We start from the raw sequence: 20220 nt of genomic DNA, 5'->3' as shown, positions 1-20220 counted from the left end.
TATCCCTGGCTCTGAAGCTCTCGGCTTTCTGGCTTTACGCTCTGGCTTTGGCTCTTGGCTTTGGCTCTGGCTCTGGCTCTTGGCTCTAGCTCATGGCTCTGGCTCGTGGCTCTAGCTCTGGCTCTTGGCTCTCAGCTCTGGCTTCTCTAAGCTCTCTCTCGGCCTCTGTGTGCATCAGTGGTTCGGTAGACCTCCCAGCGACCTTTTGCAGCTTTTCTACCTGTCAATCATGCTCTCTGGTTCACGTAACCTCCAAGTGACTCCCAAAAACTCCCTCAGCTCTCTGCATTGCATGCTTTTTGCTAGCCTATCCTCAATCGTGCTCTCTGGCTCTTTTGAGGTACTTTTCCGGCTCTTCGTCTTCCTCCAGCCATTTCTCTGCATATAATCATCCCTCTGTGGCCCTGTGGCTTCTCTGTGTGTTGTCTATTCGACTGGCCATTTGGCTCTGTGGCTCTATGGCTTCAAACACATCATTGTCTACCAAAAACGCTCGCTTGCAGTGTGGCATGATGATCAGGGGCCGTTACAGGGGATTTGGGGCCTTTTCTAGGCAAAAACCCAGAAATGGGACAAAATCCCAATACACAACATTTTACCGGAAATACACAGGAAAACACTATCGGGTGTGAAATCCAGACTCCAAATTCCATTAAATTGCCCTTATAAGCCCTTTCAGGTCTGCCTTTCATCACTATCGCAAGCCCACCGTTGATCTAGGTGACCTTAGATCCACGGCTAATATTCATTTCGGGTGGCTTATATGCGCAGAGATTACCTGCCCGAAAAGGCGGTTTTCTCTCTCTTGTGCCAATCCACGTGTTGGCCACTGTATGGGATTAGGCAGAGCCCGTCCAAAACCACTTACCGACTGAGGCCCACTCTAAATCCCACTCATTACGAAACTAAAATAATATAAGGTTGTGTCTATGATTCCTTTCAGGTCTGTTTTATCACTCCAAGTGCATTCCCTTTGTATTTTGGTTTTTATAGCGGAAAGACGCTAATACACAAAAAACACAAAAAACACAAAAACCCTAGATTTCAAATATTATGCAATCGGGTCCATAATCCCTATCGGGTTCGGGTCCTAATCGCTAATCGCAATCGCAACGGCCTGGGGGTCTGCCCTTTGGGTATGTCGACCCGCCAATGCCGATATCGGCGATCACATGTCGCATTGGCCCAGGGGTCCTTCCCTTTTGGGTGTGCCAATGACCGATCCGTCGATCGTCTGATCGTCGATATCGGTGATCGCAATGTCACATCATCCAGGGGTCCCTTCCTTATGTTATTTACATATGTCTGCCTCCAACCTGATATGTCAAGGATCAGCAATCGGGGTTTCCTCTGTCTCTGCTTAAGTCCGCCTCTTGGACCATCTCCGATGTGATTTCCCTTTATAAGGGTTGTTTGCCATTTTTTGAAGATTTTTCCTCTTTTTCAAAGGATAAAGGGCAACTTATTTTTGTGATAACTTCTACATCCAATGTCCATTTTAGCCCATTCAAGTTGCAGTAGATTTAGAATGAAACAATCTCTGCAATGGGGCTATTTCTAGTAACATCCTTGGACTTTCATTTTCCTCTGTGAGGAACACTTAGACTTAGAAGTCTATCCAAAATCCATTTTGGATCAAGTACTAGACTTCGTGAGTGTTAGAGACTGGAGATATTTCCAGCATGATGCTAACATGAAATAAGTGGAAGACCCTTCTGTTATAGATGTATTTGGGTACTGCAAACCCAATCTTATATGTCGATAAACCAAGGGCTCTTTAACCCCTAAAAGTGTTGTTTCATACCCTAAAGGATCATGGTCAATTGATTACATCATTCCCCAAAAGTTCCACCTGAAAAACCACTCAGAACTGGCCAAAACTAGACCATACTGACTGCTCCATTGTCAGGGTGCAATGCATACTGACTCCTACACTAGCCAGGTACGATGCATACTGAGGAAGCCTTCTGTGAGGTGCGATGAGCGAGAATGGACAAATGTCTGAGACAGTTTGCTAAGTGGATGCTCACAGAATATTCTAGAAACTTCTCCTATGACACTTGCCTCTCTGAATTCGCCCAGGGATGAGTAAGAGATCCAAGAAATCTCAAAGTGGAACCAAGAACAACAACTGGAATGACACTAATCAAAAACCCAGAGATGACTCACACCCTTGTAAACATCTATAAATGGATCCCTCATTTGAGAGATCTGGAGGCTGGAATTTTGTAATTTGTAAGGAAGTGCTGATAGTTTGTATTTGAGAAAGAGCATTGTATTGTTGGGTGATATTGCTTTTCATGAGGTGAAGAGGGCTTTGATGCTGGGAGGATGATACTGGATCAGACAGCTGGGTTGTAATTTTCCCTTCTATTTTAATGAAGTTCTTTGAGTTTTCCTCCATACAATCATGTATTTGTGAATGTTGTTATTTGTGAATGCCATGTATGTCTAATGTATTTCTGATTCTGCATTGCTTATGATATAATAGAACAAGATTCTTTGATGGTGTTTTGTTACTTTGTCTCTACAGGTATTCTCTAAGCGGGATAAGTAGGAGAAGAGGCGCAATATCTATCAAGGGAGAGAGAAATCAAGCAAAGGAGTCAAGCGGAAGATCCAATTTGGTCCCTTTGCTTTCTCTGATCTATCATACATAGGGGAAATCACAAATTTCTTTGATTGTTTGTTTCTAGGATCGCTGCCAATCCTAGTGGGACTAGCAGATCGAAAAGACACTAGTTTTCCTGGAAACAAAATGGCGACTTCACTGGGGATCGAATAGTTTGTTTTTTTGTTGTTGATTGTTTGTTTTATAAACTATAGATGGAGCCTGAAGTTAGCTAGATAGCCTTCGAACTGCTCTTGCTCTGCAATTGCAAAGTAGATGAATGTTGCTTCAGTCAATCTCCGGTTTAGTTTATGATTTGAACATCTGACCTACAAGAATTTTAGATTCCTTGTTGGTATCTCAATAACCTTCCAAGATCATACCCCTGTACTTTGTTCTTTACTGTCCATAATAGCTTAGATTAACTCAATGAAATCAGCTGCAAATTTGAACCAAAACCCATCTCAATTGTGCTCCCTGGCCCATCGCACTTTCTGTCACTAGAACTTAGTATGCATCGCACTTCCCAAGTGTAGCAAGTGAGATGCACCCCTATTTCTGTGAAGCACAGGTGCGATGACTGAGTGATCCTATTTCTCTCCTTGAAATTTGGGTTTTTATCCTTGTTTTCAGCTCTGTTCAATTGTTTTGTTGCTTATGAATAGTATCTCATTGCTGAAGCCTCCTTGCTTTACATAGTTCAACCTCCATTTATTAGGATTAGAAAATGTTTTTATGTATTTGTCCATCATTTGCAATCCTTTGTCGAAAAGTTTCTTAAATCAAACTATCGTTTTGGTGCAAAAAAGTGTCGTAACTGTCATTTTGTATCAAAAAGAGAAGTGTCGTTGAGTCTTCCTTCCTTGGATAGTCGATTGAACTTTTTGTCATGTATTTGATTTGATTTGTTGATATTTTGAAGTGTCGAAAGCATTCTCTATTCGAAATCGAAAAGTGTCGTTTAGTCTTCCTTTCTATTTTGGAAAAGAAATTGTTGAAATGTCGCTTTGAAGAAAATATTTCAGATCTATACTTAGTTTTCCTTTTGGCATTCTTCACATTAAGGGGAACAAAAAACAAATACATGCATTTGCATTTGCATTTAGACTATGTGCGAAAAATGATTTAGGAAAAGTGCATTTAGTGTGTGCTCTTTGCTCTTTGTTTGAAAGAATCGTAATCTTCTTTCCTTAGTAGCTAGGATTTTCATTGCTAAAAATAAACGATTGTTTATAATTTTAGATTGCATATTTAGGAATTTTACATCTACATCACGCGGTGAACCATTGAGAGGCAAACTTCTAAACAAGTTCAACTCTAAAATAAATTTCAATGAACTTAACAACGCTTTGGAACCTAACGCAACACATCTAGAGGTCTAGGCTAGAGACGTGTTCCGGCATCATAAAATCTAGTAACTATAGTTTTCATCGAAGGTTGGGTGATTCCTCCTCTTTGATACGACAAGTGCTAGCACAGACTTGTGCTCCCTGTATTGTCGCGTATATATTGGGAGACCACAATAGGCTAATATGCTTTATCCATAGGAATCCGTGTCTGCTGCCCTATTTATAGCAATGCACTGAACACAACATTCGGGAAGATTGACTGACGTACATAAGTCCTTGGTAATTTCTCTTTAATTTATCACCAAGGTGTATTTTGCAATTTTGTGATTGGTTGGGTAATCCCTCTGTCTAGATCTCCAGAGTAATCACTTTCATTCCTTTTCGACTCTTTAAAATAAAAGGTCCATCTGAGCACTTGTCACTTCAGGCTCATTAAAAATCAAAGGGGACTAGAGTCATCTTTAGCTTTTTCTCGACTCTTAAAAATAGAAAAAGCAAAGTTGTGTCAAAGCGTCATTAAAATTTATTAATTTCGGAATAACATACCTATTTCTGTCATTGATCTTAGGTTGAGATAATGGAGTCCACCAATCAAGGAATCCCTTTGGAGGGGATTCCTTGTCCTTTTACATCTTGGGCAAAAATTGGTGCACCTCATATGGCCACTTTGTCCCTTCCAAGACTTACTATTTGCCTACCAATATGGCTATTCTCAACCTTTGTGGTCAAAATAACGTGATTCCTCAGCAATCGAATCAGCATCCAGTTGATACTCAAGTTGACCCTTCACCTTCCTCTTCATTTGTTTCTCCCTCCCCTTCTTCATCTTCGCTTGGTGAAAATAGTGATGCTAGTAACCAAGTGCCTGTGAAGAAGAAGAAAGGGAAGGAGAAGAAGAAGAAGCCAATTAAGAAAAGGGGAAACCATGCAGCATTGAAAATCCAAACAGTGAACTTTCCAATCCCAGACATCCATGCATAATTTGCAAAGGAGACCATTTTCATCAAGAATGTCTGTGCATCCCTCGGATCTTGAGATAATGGTCTCCCCGTTCGCACCATCAGGTGTCATCAACCTCTAGTGATCATGTTGACAGCACACCATCAACTAGTAATAGTGAAGTCAATGGACAGAAAGGGAAGGTCAGAGTTCCATGTAGGTTATGTGAAGGTAGTCATTCTCTTCACCGTTGTCCTTTTTTGGAGGAAGCTAAAAGAGTCTTGCATAACCATCCTGCTTCACCACAACGACTTCCACCTGGATACAAGAAACTCTCCCCTAGTCCTTTACTAGTTGAAAATATGACTGACTTAACTGAACCATTGGTCGAAACAACTGTTGTTGAAAGTAAATCTTCTGAGTCCATATTGGACCAAAGTCAACAGGTTGAAGTGGTAATCGAACCAGTTTTTCCTTCAGAAGGTCCACCTTTAGATGATACCACTCCCAAAGAGAGTAAGAATGACACTGTTCAAATTCTTTTTGTTACTTTAGAGTCCGATCAACTTGGGGACAATCCACCTGTTCCTTCACAACAGGAAGAGAATCTCCCAGTTCTCATGACTCAAGGGGTTAATTCAAATGTTTATTTGGTACCCCCTCCAAGCACTCTAGTTACTTCCTTTGATTGGAATCGACTAGCAAGATCCTGCCTTCCTTCTAATGTACCATTCCGGATCATAGTACAAGCTTACAAAATGATCGTGTCTAGCACTATCATAGATGAAGGGGCTTCAGTGAGTATCCTTTCCTCAACTGCTTGGAAAGCGCTTGGTTCACCATCGCTTATGCCTGTTACACAAAATTTGTCAGGGTTTAACAAAGGAACCCCTCGACCGTTAGGGATCCTTCCCAAGTTGCCAATAACTTTGAGAAGAAAAATCGTTCACTTGAATGTGATGGTAGTCCAAGGACCGTTATATTACAATCTATTCCTCAGACGTGACTATGTTTACAACATGGATGCTATTGTTTCAAAACTCTTTCGAGTGATGTGTTTTCCACGTGAAGGCAAAATTGTCACTATTGACCAGCTTTCATTTCCTGGTTCAAACACAATTTCAAGTCAAACATCATCCCTAAATGGTCCTTTTGCATCGAGAATGTCTCTTCAACCTTCATTCCATCCACCTAATTACCGTGAGTAGTCTGGTGAATGTAACGAAGCTTGGGGGCATGCACCCTGGTCTGCTTAGGCAGACAAACCCAGCTGAAAAAATAGGTTTCCCTATAGGTAAAGTGATTGGAAGTGTTATCTCACACCATTCATCTTTGTCTATTTGATGGACAAAGCAAAGGAAGTGTTTCGCTGGCTTCGCTGACAAAAACAATCCTGCTTAAGTAGAGTGATTTCCATATGGTTACCTGGAGACTCTCCTTTTCTCGATGCCTGGGGGCATGCAAACCTTTTTATGCAAGAAAAAAACGACAAATTTCATTTTTATAGCTTTTTGGTTTTTTACCTTTTAAACTTCTTAGGTTAGGTTATTGGTCTGATCCACCATTCACCTTTGTCTACGCTATAGACGAAGCAAAGGAAGTGTTTTGTCTAAACTGCTGACAAAACCATCCTACCTAACCTTAGTAGTTCCTTAGCTTTTTAGTTTTTCTAGCTTTTAGTTTGGTCATTTCTAGTTCGCATAAAAGGAGAAATTCATTGAGCATGTTGTTGCATGGTTTAAGCTCATTAAAAAATAAACCTACCAAACTGAGCATAGTTTCCACAAGGTTCAAGCTCATTAAAAAATGAACCCGCTCCCAAACAGAGCATATGTTCCCCTAGAGTTCAAGCTCTTTTAAAAAAATGAACCTACCTTCGGTAAATAACCTTTGTGATTTCCATTACATTAGCTTCTTAAGCCATGGTTTTGTTCCTGCCATCAGCTCCATTCTTTTGGCCGATCATACACTTCCACTTGATTGTTTACCCTTTTGAGGAACAGCTGCGACAAGTGGTCTTATTAGCCACCGTCTTCACATCACCATGTTTTGAGAAGTTCCAAGCTTACCTGGAACCAGTTGCTACCCTGAAATGCCACTCGTTCCTCAAAAACGAGTCTCCTTTAAACTCTTTTCAGACTCATTAAATATGAAAAGATTGTCGAGCTATTGGCCTTTCCAGCTCGCTAAAGTGATTGGAAGGACCATCCCTCCTGTATATTTTAAACTTTTCAGACCTGAGGTATTATCTCATGAAAAAGTTCAAGCACTTGTCTTTTTCGGCTGACTAAAGTGATCGAAAAGTCATCCCTTTTGTATTATTTTAATCTTTTTCGAACTTAAGGGATTATGCTACGAAAAAGAACTGCTGGAGTTTCTTTTTTGTCCCTTTTCAAACTTTCTAAACATGAAAGGACTGAGTTATCTTTGTCGTTAAACTCGTTAAAATAATAGCGATAAACTTGTCCACCCAAACAAGAACGAGTTTCACTGTCGCTAGACTCGCTAAAACATAGCGACAGGTTTGCCCGAAGGGAAAATTATAGAACAAGCATATGTTATCCTCCTCAAGCTTGAAAAAAATAAAGAGGTACTGGTCAGCAATGGCTGGGGAAAAAGGGAGAAAACTTGAAGAATTTTATTGGTAGCAAGTTGCTCTTGAACATGACACTTTCACTCCATCACCATGATTGAGTCGGGTTGGGTTATTCCGTTCACCAGTCATATCACCATTGGTCCTCCATACCATCCATATTTTGTGGTTAACGCTACCAATCCATCTTAGTGTCTCCAATATGTTCAAGAGAAGTCATTCAGAGAATTCACCATCCAGTTAAAGCCTCATCCACTGCAATACCTTCACCCTCCATTTTTCATGACCGCCATTCTTGAACCTTGTATCATCAGATCGTTTTCACCTCCAGAAAATCATTTGCTTTGTTTTGTGTCATAGATGTGGGATACATTAAGGCCCTCCTACGACGAGTCACTTCTTGTGGACATCACCTCATTATCCAAGAAGTTAACTTAGAAACAACCCTTTCAGTACTTTGAAGCTTACATGCCTCAATGGCAAGTTTCTCACTTCCGGCAATAGGTTTACATAAATGGCCTTTGACCAAAAGATTTTGCGTGGTGTTCGACATCGGATCATATATTCACACCACATGAATTGTACTGTAGTACTTTGAGGGTCATTATCATTATCGATGATTCTTCTTGCGCATGTTAACGGCTTACATTATTGGCCAGTAATCAGGCGATGCCTTTCCATGTTCGACTTCAGGACGTCTTTTCACATGGATCGACTTGTACATCGGCCGAAGATTGAAATAGTTTGAAGACCCGAAATCTAGTTTCATCCATCCGGGCTATGATATATTCAGGAATATAAAGACATCAAATGTACACAGAAGCTGTACAGATGATCATCCAAGCTAGGGATGATGACTCTACATTTAAAGAATCACCAATCTGCAATTGCAGACGATTATCTATCCTACGTACATGAAAATGAATTTATAAAGCTAAGCATGGGAATGCCTGCCTCAACCAGATCATGAAAATAATATGATGATGATGTATTGTATTGTATCTTATACAGGTCACCTTCCAGTTTGAATACCTCGAATCCTCATGATAAAGAATTTCACCCGACATCAAAAGATTTACGACTTCATGCTTTAGGGGGGAACTGTTATAGACGTATTTGGGCATTGAAACCCCAATCTTATATGTCGATAAACCAAGGGCTATTTAACCCCTAAAAGTGTTGTTTCATACCCTAAAGGATCATGGTCAATTGATTACATCATTCCCCAATCTTTTCAACCTGAAAAACCACTCAGAACTGGCCAAAACTCGACCATACTGACTGCTCCACTGTCAGGGTGCAATGCATACTGACTCCTACACTAGCCAAGTGCGATGCATACTGAAGAAGCCTTCAGTGGGGTGCGATGAGCGAGAATGGACAAATGTCCAAGACAATTTGCTAAGTGGATGCTCATGGAATCTTCTAGAAACTTCTCCTATGACACTTGCCTCTTTGAATTTGCCCAGGGATGAGTAAGAGATCCAAGAAATCTCCAAGTGGAACCAAGAACAACAACTGGAATGACACTAATCAAAAACCCAGAGATGACTCACACCCTTGCAGACATCTATAAATGGATCCCTCATCTGAGAGATCTGGAGGCTGGAATTTTGTAATTTGTAAGGAAGTGCTGATACTTTGTATCTAAGAAAGAGCATTGTATTGTTGGGTGATCTTGCTTTTCATGAGGTGAAGAGGGCTTTGATGCTGGGAGGATGATACTGGATCAGACAGCTGGGTTGTAATTCTCCCTTCTATTTTAATAAGTTTCTTTGAGTTTTCCTCCATACAATCGTGTATTTGTGAATGCCATTGTATGTCCAATGTATTTTTGATTCTGCATTGCTTATGATATAAAAGATCAAGATGCTTTGATGGTGTTTTTTTACTTTGTCTCTACAGGTATTCTCTGAGTGGGATAAGTAGGAGAAGAGGCGCAAGATCTATCAAGGGAGAGAGAAATCAAGCAAGGAGTCAAGTGGAAGATCTAGGTTGGTCCCTTTGCTTCTCTCTTATCTATCATACATAGAGGAAATCACAAATTGCTTTGATTGTTTGTTTCTAGGATAGTTGCCAATCCTAGTGGGACTAGAAGATCGAAAAGACACTAGTTTTCCTGGAAACACCTTCATTCACCAAAGTGTGATAGATATCTCGATTAAAGGCATGCACTACAATATGAAAGGAAACCTCATGGAAGAGTCTATAATGAGGAGCATCAACATCAGAAGTGATCAAACTAGACTCTGAGGGATCCACCCCTTCGATAGTAGTTAATAAGGCCTTGAGTTGCTTAGGGAAGCTCTCTGAAACCTCCAAGGTAGAAATGGAACATGGTGCTTGGGCAAAGTCCTCAACAATATTGTAGTGTTAGGTAGCCCAAGCATTAGGGTTGTGTGTTGAATTTTGGACTACTCCCTTCGATGGGTGCTATATTGGTTCTATAGCCATATCTAAGTGAGAGGTCCAGTGGAAGCAGTAGGGGAGGTCAAATCCTTAGAAGAAAAACTTGACTCAAGAATGTCATAATATTTTTCTCATGTAGTCACATTAACCTCTTCTTCACACATAAGGATTGGTGCACTAGTAGCAGTGGGATGAAATTGTGCCCCCCCATTATCCCCTTGTGGAAGTTGAGGATCTTGTGCAACCACTTGTTATTGTGGCTAGGTGGGAAATGGATGGGTCAATATGACTAACTATTGGGAAGTTTTCGATGGTGCAAGGAGATGATGGACTTCATCCATATGTGGGAACTCGTGGTTTAAATGCTCACCTTGAAAATTCTTACAAGGGAACTTAATCTTATGACATTGTTCACTCATTCCCTCATCCTAAGTAGGTTGGGTTTGTTGATTCTCCTGAGCATTCTTTTTCTTTTGCTTATTCTTTTTTCTCTTTTTCCCACCAAGTTTTTGAGTATTCTTAGGTGATGTCGACTTCACCATAAGAACCTTGATGAGTTTCTCATAAGAAGTGGGTGCTTGTTGAAAACATTTCACCTGAGCAAGAAAATTACTTTTAAACCAGTATATCAAAGGATGATCTACCTAGATGTGAGTGTGTGATCATGAAAGAGATCAAAACGTGTCACCCTTATTCCTTCCTACACAAGCAAGCACATTCCACACTCATACAAGATGATGCAAAAGAAGGGTTGAAGGACTAGTACTAGTCTCCCTCGCAGGTTAGTGTAGTCTCTTGAGTCCAATGTAGAGAAAACTCTACTTCCACTTGAATATCTTGCTTCCCCTTGCAATAACAAATACCTTGCACACATGCACCACTAAAAAACCCATAATATCCTTCTTCAAAGGTCTTATTAGTCTAAAAACAACATGCACAAGTATAAAACATGATTCAGATCATAGATATAGGAAAGGAACATAGATCTATTAATCAAAAGACGTAATACAAATAATGTATGCCTCCAAGAAATAAGATTCTCTCCCCCAACTTTCAATTTGGTTTCCTTCTCCTAATATAATAGAGATCTCACACTATAATATGGATCCTCCCTATCCCCCACTTTCCTCTTGGTGAGATTATATAGGTTCATTCTATCCTTTGGGAGAATGTATCTAGACAACTAGGGACTTGAGAAGTTAAGAAACTTATACAATAATGGACCCCTAATCAACTCATACACAAGTGCGTAAAGTTGATCTCTTTGGGAAGGACAAACTCTAGAAACCTTTTTCTTAATTGTCCCAAATATGAAATAATTATTATCTCATAATTATAAAATTTTGACAAAATAATTATGAGAAATAACTCAATTATGTAATTCCTCCCTTTTAACATGGAATAAATCCCACATAAGTAAAAACGGTGAAAGGGGGTGCATTCTACCCAACAACTGAGGCAAGTTGAACTTGGGTCTCTCTCACTATAATGGATTCCAAAATATGGTTATAATATATACAAACCAATATTTGGTAATGATGAGTAGGCAAAAAACTATACCTCATGCTCCACTTCCCTCTTAGGTTGTATCCCTTTAAGATCTTGGAAAACTCCTTTATATGCCTATAAAAACTCGTCCAACTGTTGTTTTTTCTCTGTAGTACATCCCATAAAGGATTCCTTTTCTCCTACCAATTCATCACCTAGATGATTCTTTATTAAGAAAAGAAACACATATTTTTGGCTAGAACTAAACAATTTTTTAACTTATTTGGCACTTACTAGTGAGATATTCAACATATCTTTGTATGTGTTGATGATGTAGGACTTCCCATCCCTAATCAAGTAGCACTAGTCTTCTCTCTACATGAACATCACATCCCTCATATTCATATAAAGGCATCCAAACACTAAAACAAACATATCAAGGCGTACTACATCTAACTCCACTTCATCAATAAATTATACACTTCCATCAAATTTTATCTTACACTATTGATGAGTGTCAATATTGTAGCAAGAATGTTGCAACTCTCGGGGATACCTACTTTACTTCATCAACCCAGGGTTCATACAAACTTGGAGTTCATAGTGTTGTATATGAAAATAGATGTAATGGTCTACTCTTTGTCACTTTTCAACTGGGGTGATAGACCACTAGGGTTTCTCAAACCAGTCTTCTATTGACTATAAGAAGTCTGACTACCAAATGGAGAAGGGAAAATTATCCTTAATGCAAGAAAGGGAATTCTGCCTACTTTAAGGAATGAAAGACTAAATTATAAGATGCTTGTAAAGTGACATGAAATCCTTTAGCTACTCATTGACAAAATTTGCTTGCAAAATAAACGTAGATTATCTTTATTTATAACATGTGATGATCTAAACTAAATGATCGTGGAATCTGATATAGGGAGTATTATAACTGCTGCATTCATGTGCTAATTTAGAAGTTATAGATAAAGCTCTTTTTTTATGTTTTCATTTTATGAATGCAAATGCTAATCTTTACTTGTTCTTTGGCAAGGGAGACAGGTATGGAGGAAGAGGTCTAGACTAGTCTTAAGGGTATGGAAGCCAAGTGGAGGCCTAATCCAATATTAAATGAAAAATTTTCTAAATTCGAGCTCAAAACAAGCTACTACAGGGTTTCCTGTAGTACTACTACAGGGTTTCCTATAGTACTACTACAGGATGTCCTAGTTCTACTATAAGATGCCTTGTTTTATTACAGGAAACAAGATGAAAGCTTAGGAGATGGTAGGAAAGGTGAAATGGAGTGTGGGAAAGGTATATTATGGGGGAATAAGGTATGGAGGAGGTGAACACTATCCAAGGTTCAATCAAATGCTTTAAGATGGTTGGATTTGCTCAATGGAAATGGAAATTTTTCTTACAGAACAAGAATTTGGATTTAGGGTTTAATGGACTTTGGCAACATGGGTGGATAAGGGCTGGATGAGGCAAATGCGATGAGGTCTCCCTACAATTTAGAAGCTCCTAAAACAACATACATTCTCGTCTAGATTTATGCACAAATTCATTTATACATGGGAAAGATTTATTAGATGGAAGAAAACAGAGTTATTACCATCTAGTGGCTAAGTTCATGAATGGAAGTTCTTTGAAACCAATGCAAAACTTAAGAGATCAAAAATGACAATTGTAACTCATCCTAAGAAACTCAAAGACAATAACCTACTCATCAAGAAACCCTAGATTATGCAGCAAAGCAAGAAATCTGTTTTTGGGCTGAATAGAACCCTCAAGTCATGATCCCATAAGGGAGATGAGGTGAAAGCCATTATCACCATCTTTTCTGGAGTGCCTTTTGTCACTATGATACCACTGATTTAACTATCCACAAATGGAAGCAAACTAATTAATCATCCAAATACTTGCAAATTAACAAAACCTAAATTACTTCAGTAGCTAACTATGAATGTAATCTAAGCATACATGTACAAAAAGAGGAACCTCTACTTCTAGGGTTGGGAACTAACCCAAGAGCTTCAGCCCTCTGAGTCAACTTAGTGCTGGATCAAGGTAATGCTTCTCATTTTCATTAAATTATCAAAAATACATAAGTGTCATCAGCCACAATGTCTTAGCTCGAAAATGCCTCTTGGATACAATTAAAAAATTTGAATCCTAATGAGGCTCTAGGCCTTCTTATTTATACAACTGAAGTTACCAACAAATTCCTTAATTTTAGGGAGGCTTGGCTCCCAAACTCAAGATCAAATGGTCTTCAAATATGACTGGCTTGGCTACCAATGATCTTAATGGATTGGTTGCTTAGAACTTTGAGCTGATGAGATCTAGTGGAGGAATCTTCGAGTGAGTGAGGAGTTAAGGAGGGAGATCCAATATCCTAAAATCCCTCTTGCTTGTCTACTTCGAGTTCCTACACTTTAATTAGCCAAAATTTTCTCCAAAACCTACAATCAATGCACATTAGACCACAAGACATGACATCTCATCTTTACCCTTCTCATTAAGAAAAATATAACAAAACATGTAAATAAATGTGAGAAAAGTTGATTTTAGTAAGCTGGAGAGTGGCATTAAGGTCCATATAATTTACCCATTGATGAGCCTCATCATCACCCCCTACTGAAAGTGTTTCTCATCCTCTGAGCAACTCAATCTATGTCCATGTCTTTCATTTCTTTGGTGGCCTCCCTGACATTCCAGGCTTCTGTTGTAGTATCCTCCTCTTGTGGATAAAATCTTGCATGCTTCTCTATTTCCTCCCACTTCTTTCTTTCTTCTTCTTCCTTTCTTCCTTCTAACATACCCAAGAGAAATGGTGGACTAAGTTTCAAGCCAATCTAGTTGACTTTGAGTCTCTGCAATTCTTTCTTATACAGTGGGGTCCTTTCTAGTGAATCCCTCATTCTTTCAGGGGAATGATACTCCCTAATATTTAGAATGCAAGGTAAGGTGTTCCATCTCCTTTGGCATGCTTTCTGGCTTTCATCCCCTAGCAATCTCAAAGTGTCCTCAAAATGAGTGATTGCTTGCTCTTGTGTAGCTAGGTATCTTGGTGCAAGCTGGGGATCATTAGCAATGAGGTTGTGGGTGCTAATGATAGCCATGGAGTTGTTATGTTCTGCTCTGATGTAAAGGGGTTATGTTTCTTCTCTTTCCAATACCCTTTTTACTTCTTTAGCCTTGGCCTCTTCATGATTCATCCATGATGCCAAGGCCATTAGTTGTAAGTCCCCTAGCTTTGGATTTGGGTCCCACACATTCAAATATGTTAGGGCCAAGTTATGTAGGTATAATTCAGATATCTTGGCCCTGTCCTCCAGGGTGCTTTGGTCATAGAGGTCAATGAACTGCCTATAGTCTTGGAAAGGCATAGTTCCTCGTTGTGCTAGGGTTTTTATTTGAAACTGCAACCACTGTTCTTTGAGGTATAAGGCATATGATTTTGTTGGCATCCTGCACTGGAGTGCCCCATGGAGAGACTTTCCATAGTTTCCAATTGGATCTCTTTTCTGTACTTCCCTCCTCAGCCATGTGTTCTCAGCCTCTAGTTGAGATTTCATCACTCATTCCCTATCTCTTATGCTACTCAACTATCTTCCCATTTCTAGTAGTGTTTATTCCATATGGCCAGCATTCTCTACACTTTTTGATTTAAAAATTTGCATCCATTGAGTGTCCTTGCTCTCTCCTTTTTAAGCTCAAATAATAGAGGGATAGAAATTTTTTGTGGTATTACTCTGTCCCCCTCAATGAATCTATAATAGGAGCTGAGGTTTGGCTATGGGCTAGGTTCCTTCAGCTCCTATGACTCTCCCTTTACTATCTCTTGAGTATTTTTTCGTCCTTGTATTTGGGTTGATACCTCTTTTCTTTCCCTTTTCCTTTGTTATCCTTCTTGATCTTGTTTCTTTGTTTCTTGTAGTTTTGACATAGTTTCCTGTAGGACTGTATATGTTTCTTGTAGGAGACCTTTCCCTTATTGAAAAGGGGTCAAAGGTTATTTAACTTGTTTTGTTGAGGTTGACCTGGTGACAAGCCTCCTAACATAGGTGATTGGTGACCTTGGGGAAGCCTGTTGTGTTGTGCCTTCTTCACCTCTCTTTCCTAGAGGGACTAATTTCTCTTGTTCTTTTAGTGAGTCCTCTATGATTATAGGAATCTTGGTAGGTGTTTGAGGTCTCCCTTGTTTTATCCTGGTGCTCCTCCTTGTTCTAAAGTGTAGGGGAGTCTGCCTCTACCTCTTTCCTTTTGATTTGATAGGTGTACTTAGAGAAATTAAGGCAGCAACTACCTCCTTCTCTGTGGGCTCCAAAAACACCCTTGGAGATTCCTCTTCTTCATTGCTATGTATTTCAAGACTTGGTTCATCCTTTTGTGCCTCTTTCATTCTGTCTTTTTCATCCTTTTTCTCATTTATTTCTGCCTCCTCTTCTTCAGGCTATTCTTCTTCTTCTTTATGCTCCTCTTCTTCAGTTTCTTCTTGCTCTTCTTCAGACTCTTCTTTTTCTTCTTCATGTTCTTCTCCCTCTTCTTCACCACTAGAAGTAGGGTCTCTTTCATATTCAATGGCTTGAATTGCATCTTCTTTGTTCATGTCTGCAAATTTTGACCACATAATAGGGATTCTTAAGTTTTTTAGGGCATCTTCTAGTATGAGTTTGATCAATCCATGATGTGTCAGCTGCTGATGCTTCCCTTCTTGTACTTTGATTCTCATGTCTATTATTGATTGCAACAAAAATTAAGGCACACTAAGTCTTCTATGAGGAGGTAACTCTTCTCCAAATCTCAGCTCATGGAGGAGTCTAAACTGGTACCCATAGACTATACTGAGTCTACCCTCACAAGAAATATACTTGAGAATGTGATAGTTTACTTCATCCAAAGGATATGGAATTCTCCCCCTTCTAATCCCATTTTTTTCCTCAATTGGTTCCTCTCCTTCCAAGAAAAATTTCTTCTTGGCAAGAGTGTTGCTATCTTTGTCCTCTTTTCTCCATTGCAACCCTAGAGGAAGTGTAGTGATCCTACTAATGCTTTCATGGGTAATTGTTACTGACAAACCCCTCACTACAATAGTGGCACTGACTCTAGCTAGAGGTATGAGTGACATTGCAAATTCCCTAGCTATATCATCATCATATCCCCTAAGTAGCTCGAATAATCCCAACCATTGATGCCTTGTAAAAATTTCTACCACAGGAGGATGTTGATGTATTCTAGTTGTTCTAGTGGGCTCCCTTCTGTTGAAACCCCCTGTCATCTTTTCTCTCTATTAATATGTTTGTATGAAGTTTTGGTGGCTATAGCTTAAGAGCTTCCCTAGGTGATGAGGGTTTAGAGTTTAGGAGGGTGATGACTACAATTCTCCTTTTACTCTACATAATCCTCCACATAATTCTGCCTATCTCTATGCACACTATAATTACTAAAAGAAATGACAATTTATTTTCTTTTCCTCTTTACAAATGAAAGCACAGAGGATATGGCACCTACCTTTCACTACAATGCTTTGATTGAGGATAATTCTTGAATTTCTGGCCCTAGGCACCCCCTCACAACATTTTTGACAATCCTCCCTGTTTCCTGTAGTTTTCCTGTAGGTGCTCACTGTAGGATGCAGAGACTAGATTCCCTCACTATTTCTTGTAGTTTCTCTATGTTTCCTATAGGTGCTCACTGTAGGATGGCCGAGACTAAATTTTCCTTTCAATGTCTCTTCGAGGTGGTATCAACTTGCAAAATATCAAAATTAACAATACCTTGCATGAAAGTTAGGGAATATTTCTATTTATGGTTGATTTCATAGAGCGATGTACTGGCCGGCTGAGTACGTATTTCTCTTTTTGGATCGTTGGTCCCACTATTATTTATCATGCAACCCTTCCCCGTAATCATCACCCACTCTTGTTCAACATAACTTGACCACATTTCTGATTTATTCCCTTTGATGTCACCTTGCCACATGTTCAATTGACTAGCACTTTAACTTTTTGTTATCTGGACGAGGGTGGCCAAGTTAATCGGCCACCTTCGCTTATAAAACCAACTTTCTACATAGTCCTACAACTTTAATCATATTCATAATTATGAAAGAGTGTAGATGAGGTGACATACCTATGGCTCCATTTGCCTTGTTGATGCATGCTGGAGGGTGGTTCTATTGTGCTGCTCATGACTCAGGCACATCTTCTCTACTGCTCTTTTTTGTTGATTTTATTTTGTTGATAGATTTTCTTCTTGTTGATGTGCATGTGCTAGCTTCCTTTGTTTTTGCTGAGCTTTGGAGAGGTGCCATGATGCCAAAAGTTAAGCTTCTCCTCTTCTAGTGCATGGGTGCTGAAGGTTAGGCTTGGAGCCTACTACTACTTCACAATAGGCTATTACAAGGTTTCCTGTAGTACTACTACAGGGAATCCTGTAGCTGCCTTTTTTATTTTTTATTTTTTTTTCCTTTCTATGCTTGGAGGGTGAATAGGTATTAGAATGAGTGGAAGGTGTGGCCATGGAGTGGTAGGTGAGGTAGGTTGTTGTTGGTATGCCCTTTTGATATTTCTTTTTTTTCTTTTTTTCTTTTTTCTCTATTTGTTTTTCTTCTAAGTAGATTTTTTTTATGGACATAGAGGGTGACATGGTCATGAAGGGTGTTGGATGAGATGTGGTGAAGTCAATGGCCTCCTTTTTTATCCAAAACAAACCTGCATCATAATTTTTCCATTGTACTTCCTTTCAGGTAGATTTTCAAGACTTCTTGTAGTACTACAGGAAACTCTTGTAATAACTACAAGAAATCCTATAGAAGTCACATAATTGCCTGAAATTTGGATTTTTCTATTGTTGGAGATGAGTATGGATGAATGAACATGGGGGTCATGGAGGAGATGAAATGGATGAAGAAAAACATGGGGTTTTGCATGGCTTGTTTCCCTCTGATATCTATTTCCATTATCTTTTTGAAAACCTGCAAAAACCAGAATTGCTATGAGTGGGTAGGTTTGAGGTCCATATCATTATTCTTGTGTTTTTTCTCTCTTTTTCTTCTCTTTTTTTGAAAGACAACCAAGTTGCCTCAAAGGAGGTTTTCACCCGGGGGTCTTTTATTTTTCTCTCTCTCTCTCTCTCTTTTTTTTTTAAACTCATGGGCTGCCTCAAAGAAGTTTTCAACCTAAGAGTGGGCCTCAAGTGCCTCATGGAGGTTTTCACCTAGGTCTCTTATTGTTTTTTTTTCCTTTTTTTTTCAAAGATTCAATAGTCCTCAAGAACTTGGTGAGGTGGAAGCTGAGACTCCTTCAATCACCATTACTACCTTACTGATGCTACTGATGAACTCCTTCTTTGACAAAGTATTTTTGTAGACTTTCAATATTTACCCATTGACAAGCAAAGGGATACCTTCTTCATCAATGGTTATTATTTGAACATCCCCATTGTCATGGCACTTTTCTATCACATATGGGCCCAACCATCTGGTCATCAACTTTCCTTTGAAATCTTTAAACCTTTATTTATACAGAAGAGCCCAATCACCTTCCTGGAATAGTTTGTCTTTGATATTTTTGTTATGCCAAACCTTTCTTTGTACTTGAGTCACTCTATGTGCAGGAGGGACTGCATCCTGAATTCATCCAACCCATTTAGCTAGAGAAACCTCTTTTGTTGTGCCCTTGTAACATATATATCCAATTATGCTACCATCCTTAAATTGTTGTACTCAAACTCAATGCATAACAAAGAATTCTTCCCATAGACCAAATCATAAGGGGTGAAGCCAGTGGTTGTCTTCCAAGTTTTATTGTAGGCCCAAGTGGCCTCCACTAGTTTGTCATCCCAATCCTTCCTACTGCTGCTAGCCACTTTTGTCAAAATTCTTTCCAATGCTCTGTCGGTGACTTCCACTTGCCCATTGGCTTGAGGGCGGTAAGGAGTTGACTTCCTGTGTTTGATCTTATGTTGGCTTAACAAATTCTCAATCATGTGTGAGGTGAATTGAGTGCCCTGATCAGTGACTAGCTCTCTAGGGTATCCAAACTTGTAAAACACATTCTCCCTCAAGAACTCAACCACTTTCTCTTCTGTGGCTACCTTGACAACCTTATTTTCAACCCACTTTGTTAAGTAGTCAGTGCACACAATGATGTACTATTTATGTCCCGATGGAGGATCAATGGGCCCAATGAAATCCATGCCCCATTTGTCAAATGGCTCAAAAGTCACTTGAGGTTGCAAAGGCATTTCATCCCTGGGAGTAGGTTTCCCCATTCTTTGGCACCGATCACACTAGCTGGTATACCTTCTTGCATCCTGGTGGAGAGTGGGCCAGTAATAGCCAGCTTGTAGTACCTTGAAGGTTATCCTTTTGGCTGCAAGTGACCTCCGCAAGGACCATCATGATAGGAAAGAAGGATGTAAAAAATTTCCTCCTCCCTGACACATCTTCTCAAAATTTGATTTGAGCCCAACTTGAAGAGATTTCCCCCAATCCAAGTGAATGGGGCGCTTTTCCTTATAATTTTTCTCTATTCCTTGGAGGTCATATTTGGAGGGAATTGTAAAGCTACTAAGTAGTTGGTTATGTCATAAAACCATGGAGGGAGAACTGAAATGGTGAATAAATTCTCATCTGGAAGTTGGTCATCGACCATTCCTTCCTGACCTGCAGGCACAGTAAATTTGGACAAAAAATCTGTGACTACATTTTCTCTGCCATTCTTATCAATAATAGTTAGATCAAATTATTGTAACAAAAGTAACCATCTAATAATTCATGCATTCACATTAGGTTTGTTCATCAAATATTTAATGGCAGCATGATCAGTATGTAC

This window comes from Pinus tabuliformis, chromosome 6 (genome assembly GCF_031772625.1).
Source record: "Pinus tabuliformis cultivar Carrire ecotype Pingquan chromosome 6, CPIR1, whole genome shotgun sequence".
Taxonomy (NCBI): Eukaryota; Viridiplantae; Streptophyta; class Pinopsida; order Pinales; family Pinaceae; genus Pinus; species Pinus tabuliformis.
Note: the sequence above shows the minus strand (reverse complement) of the source record.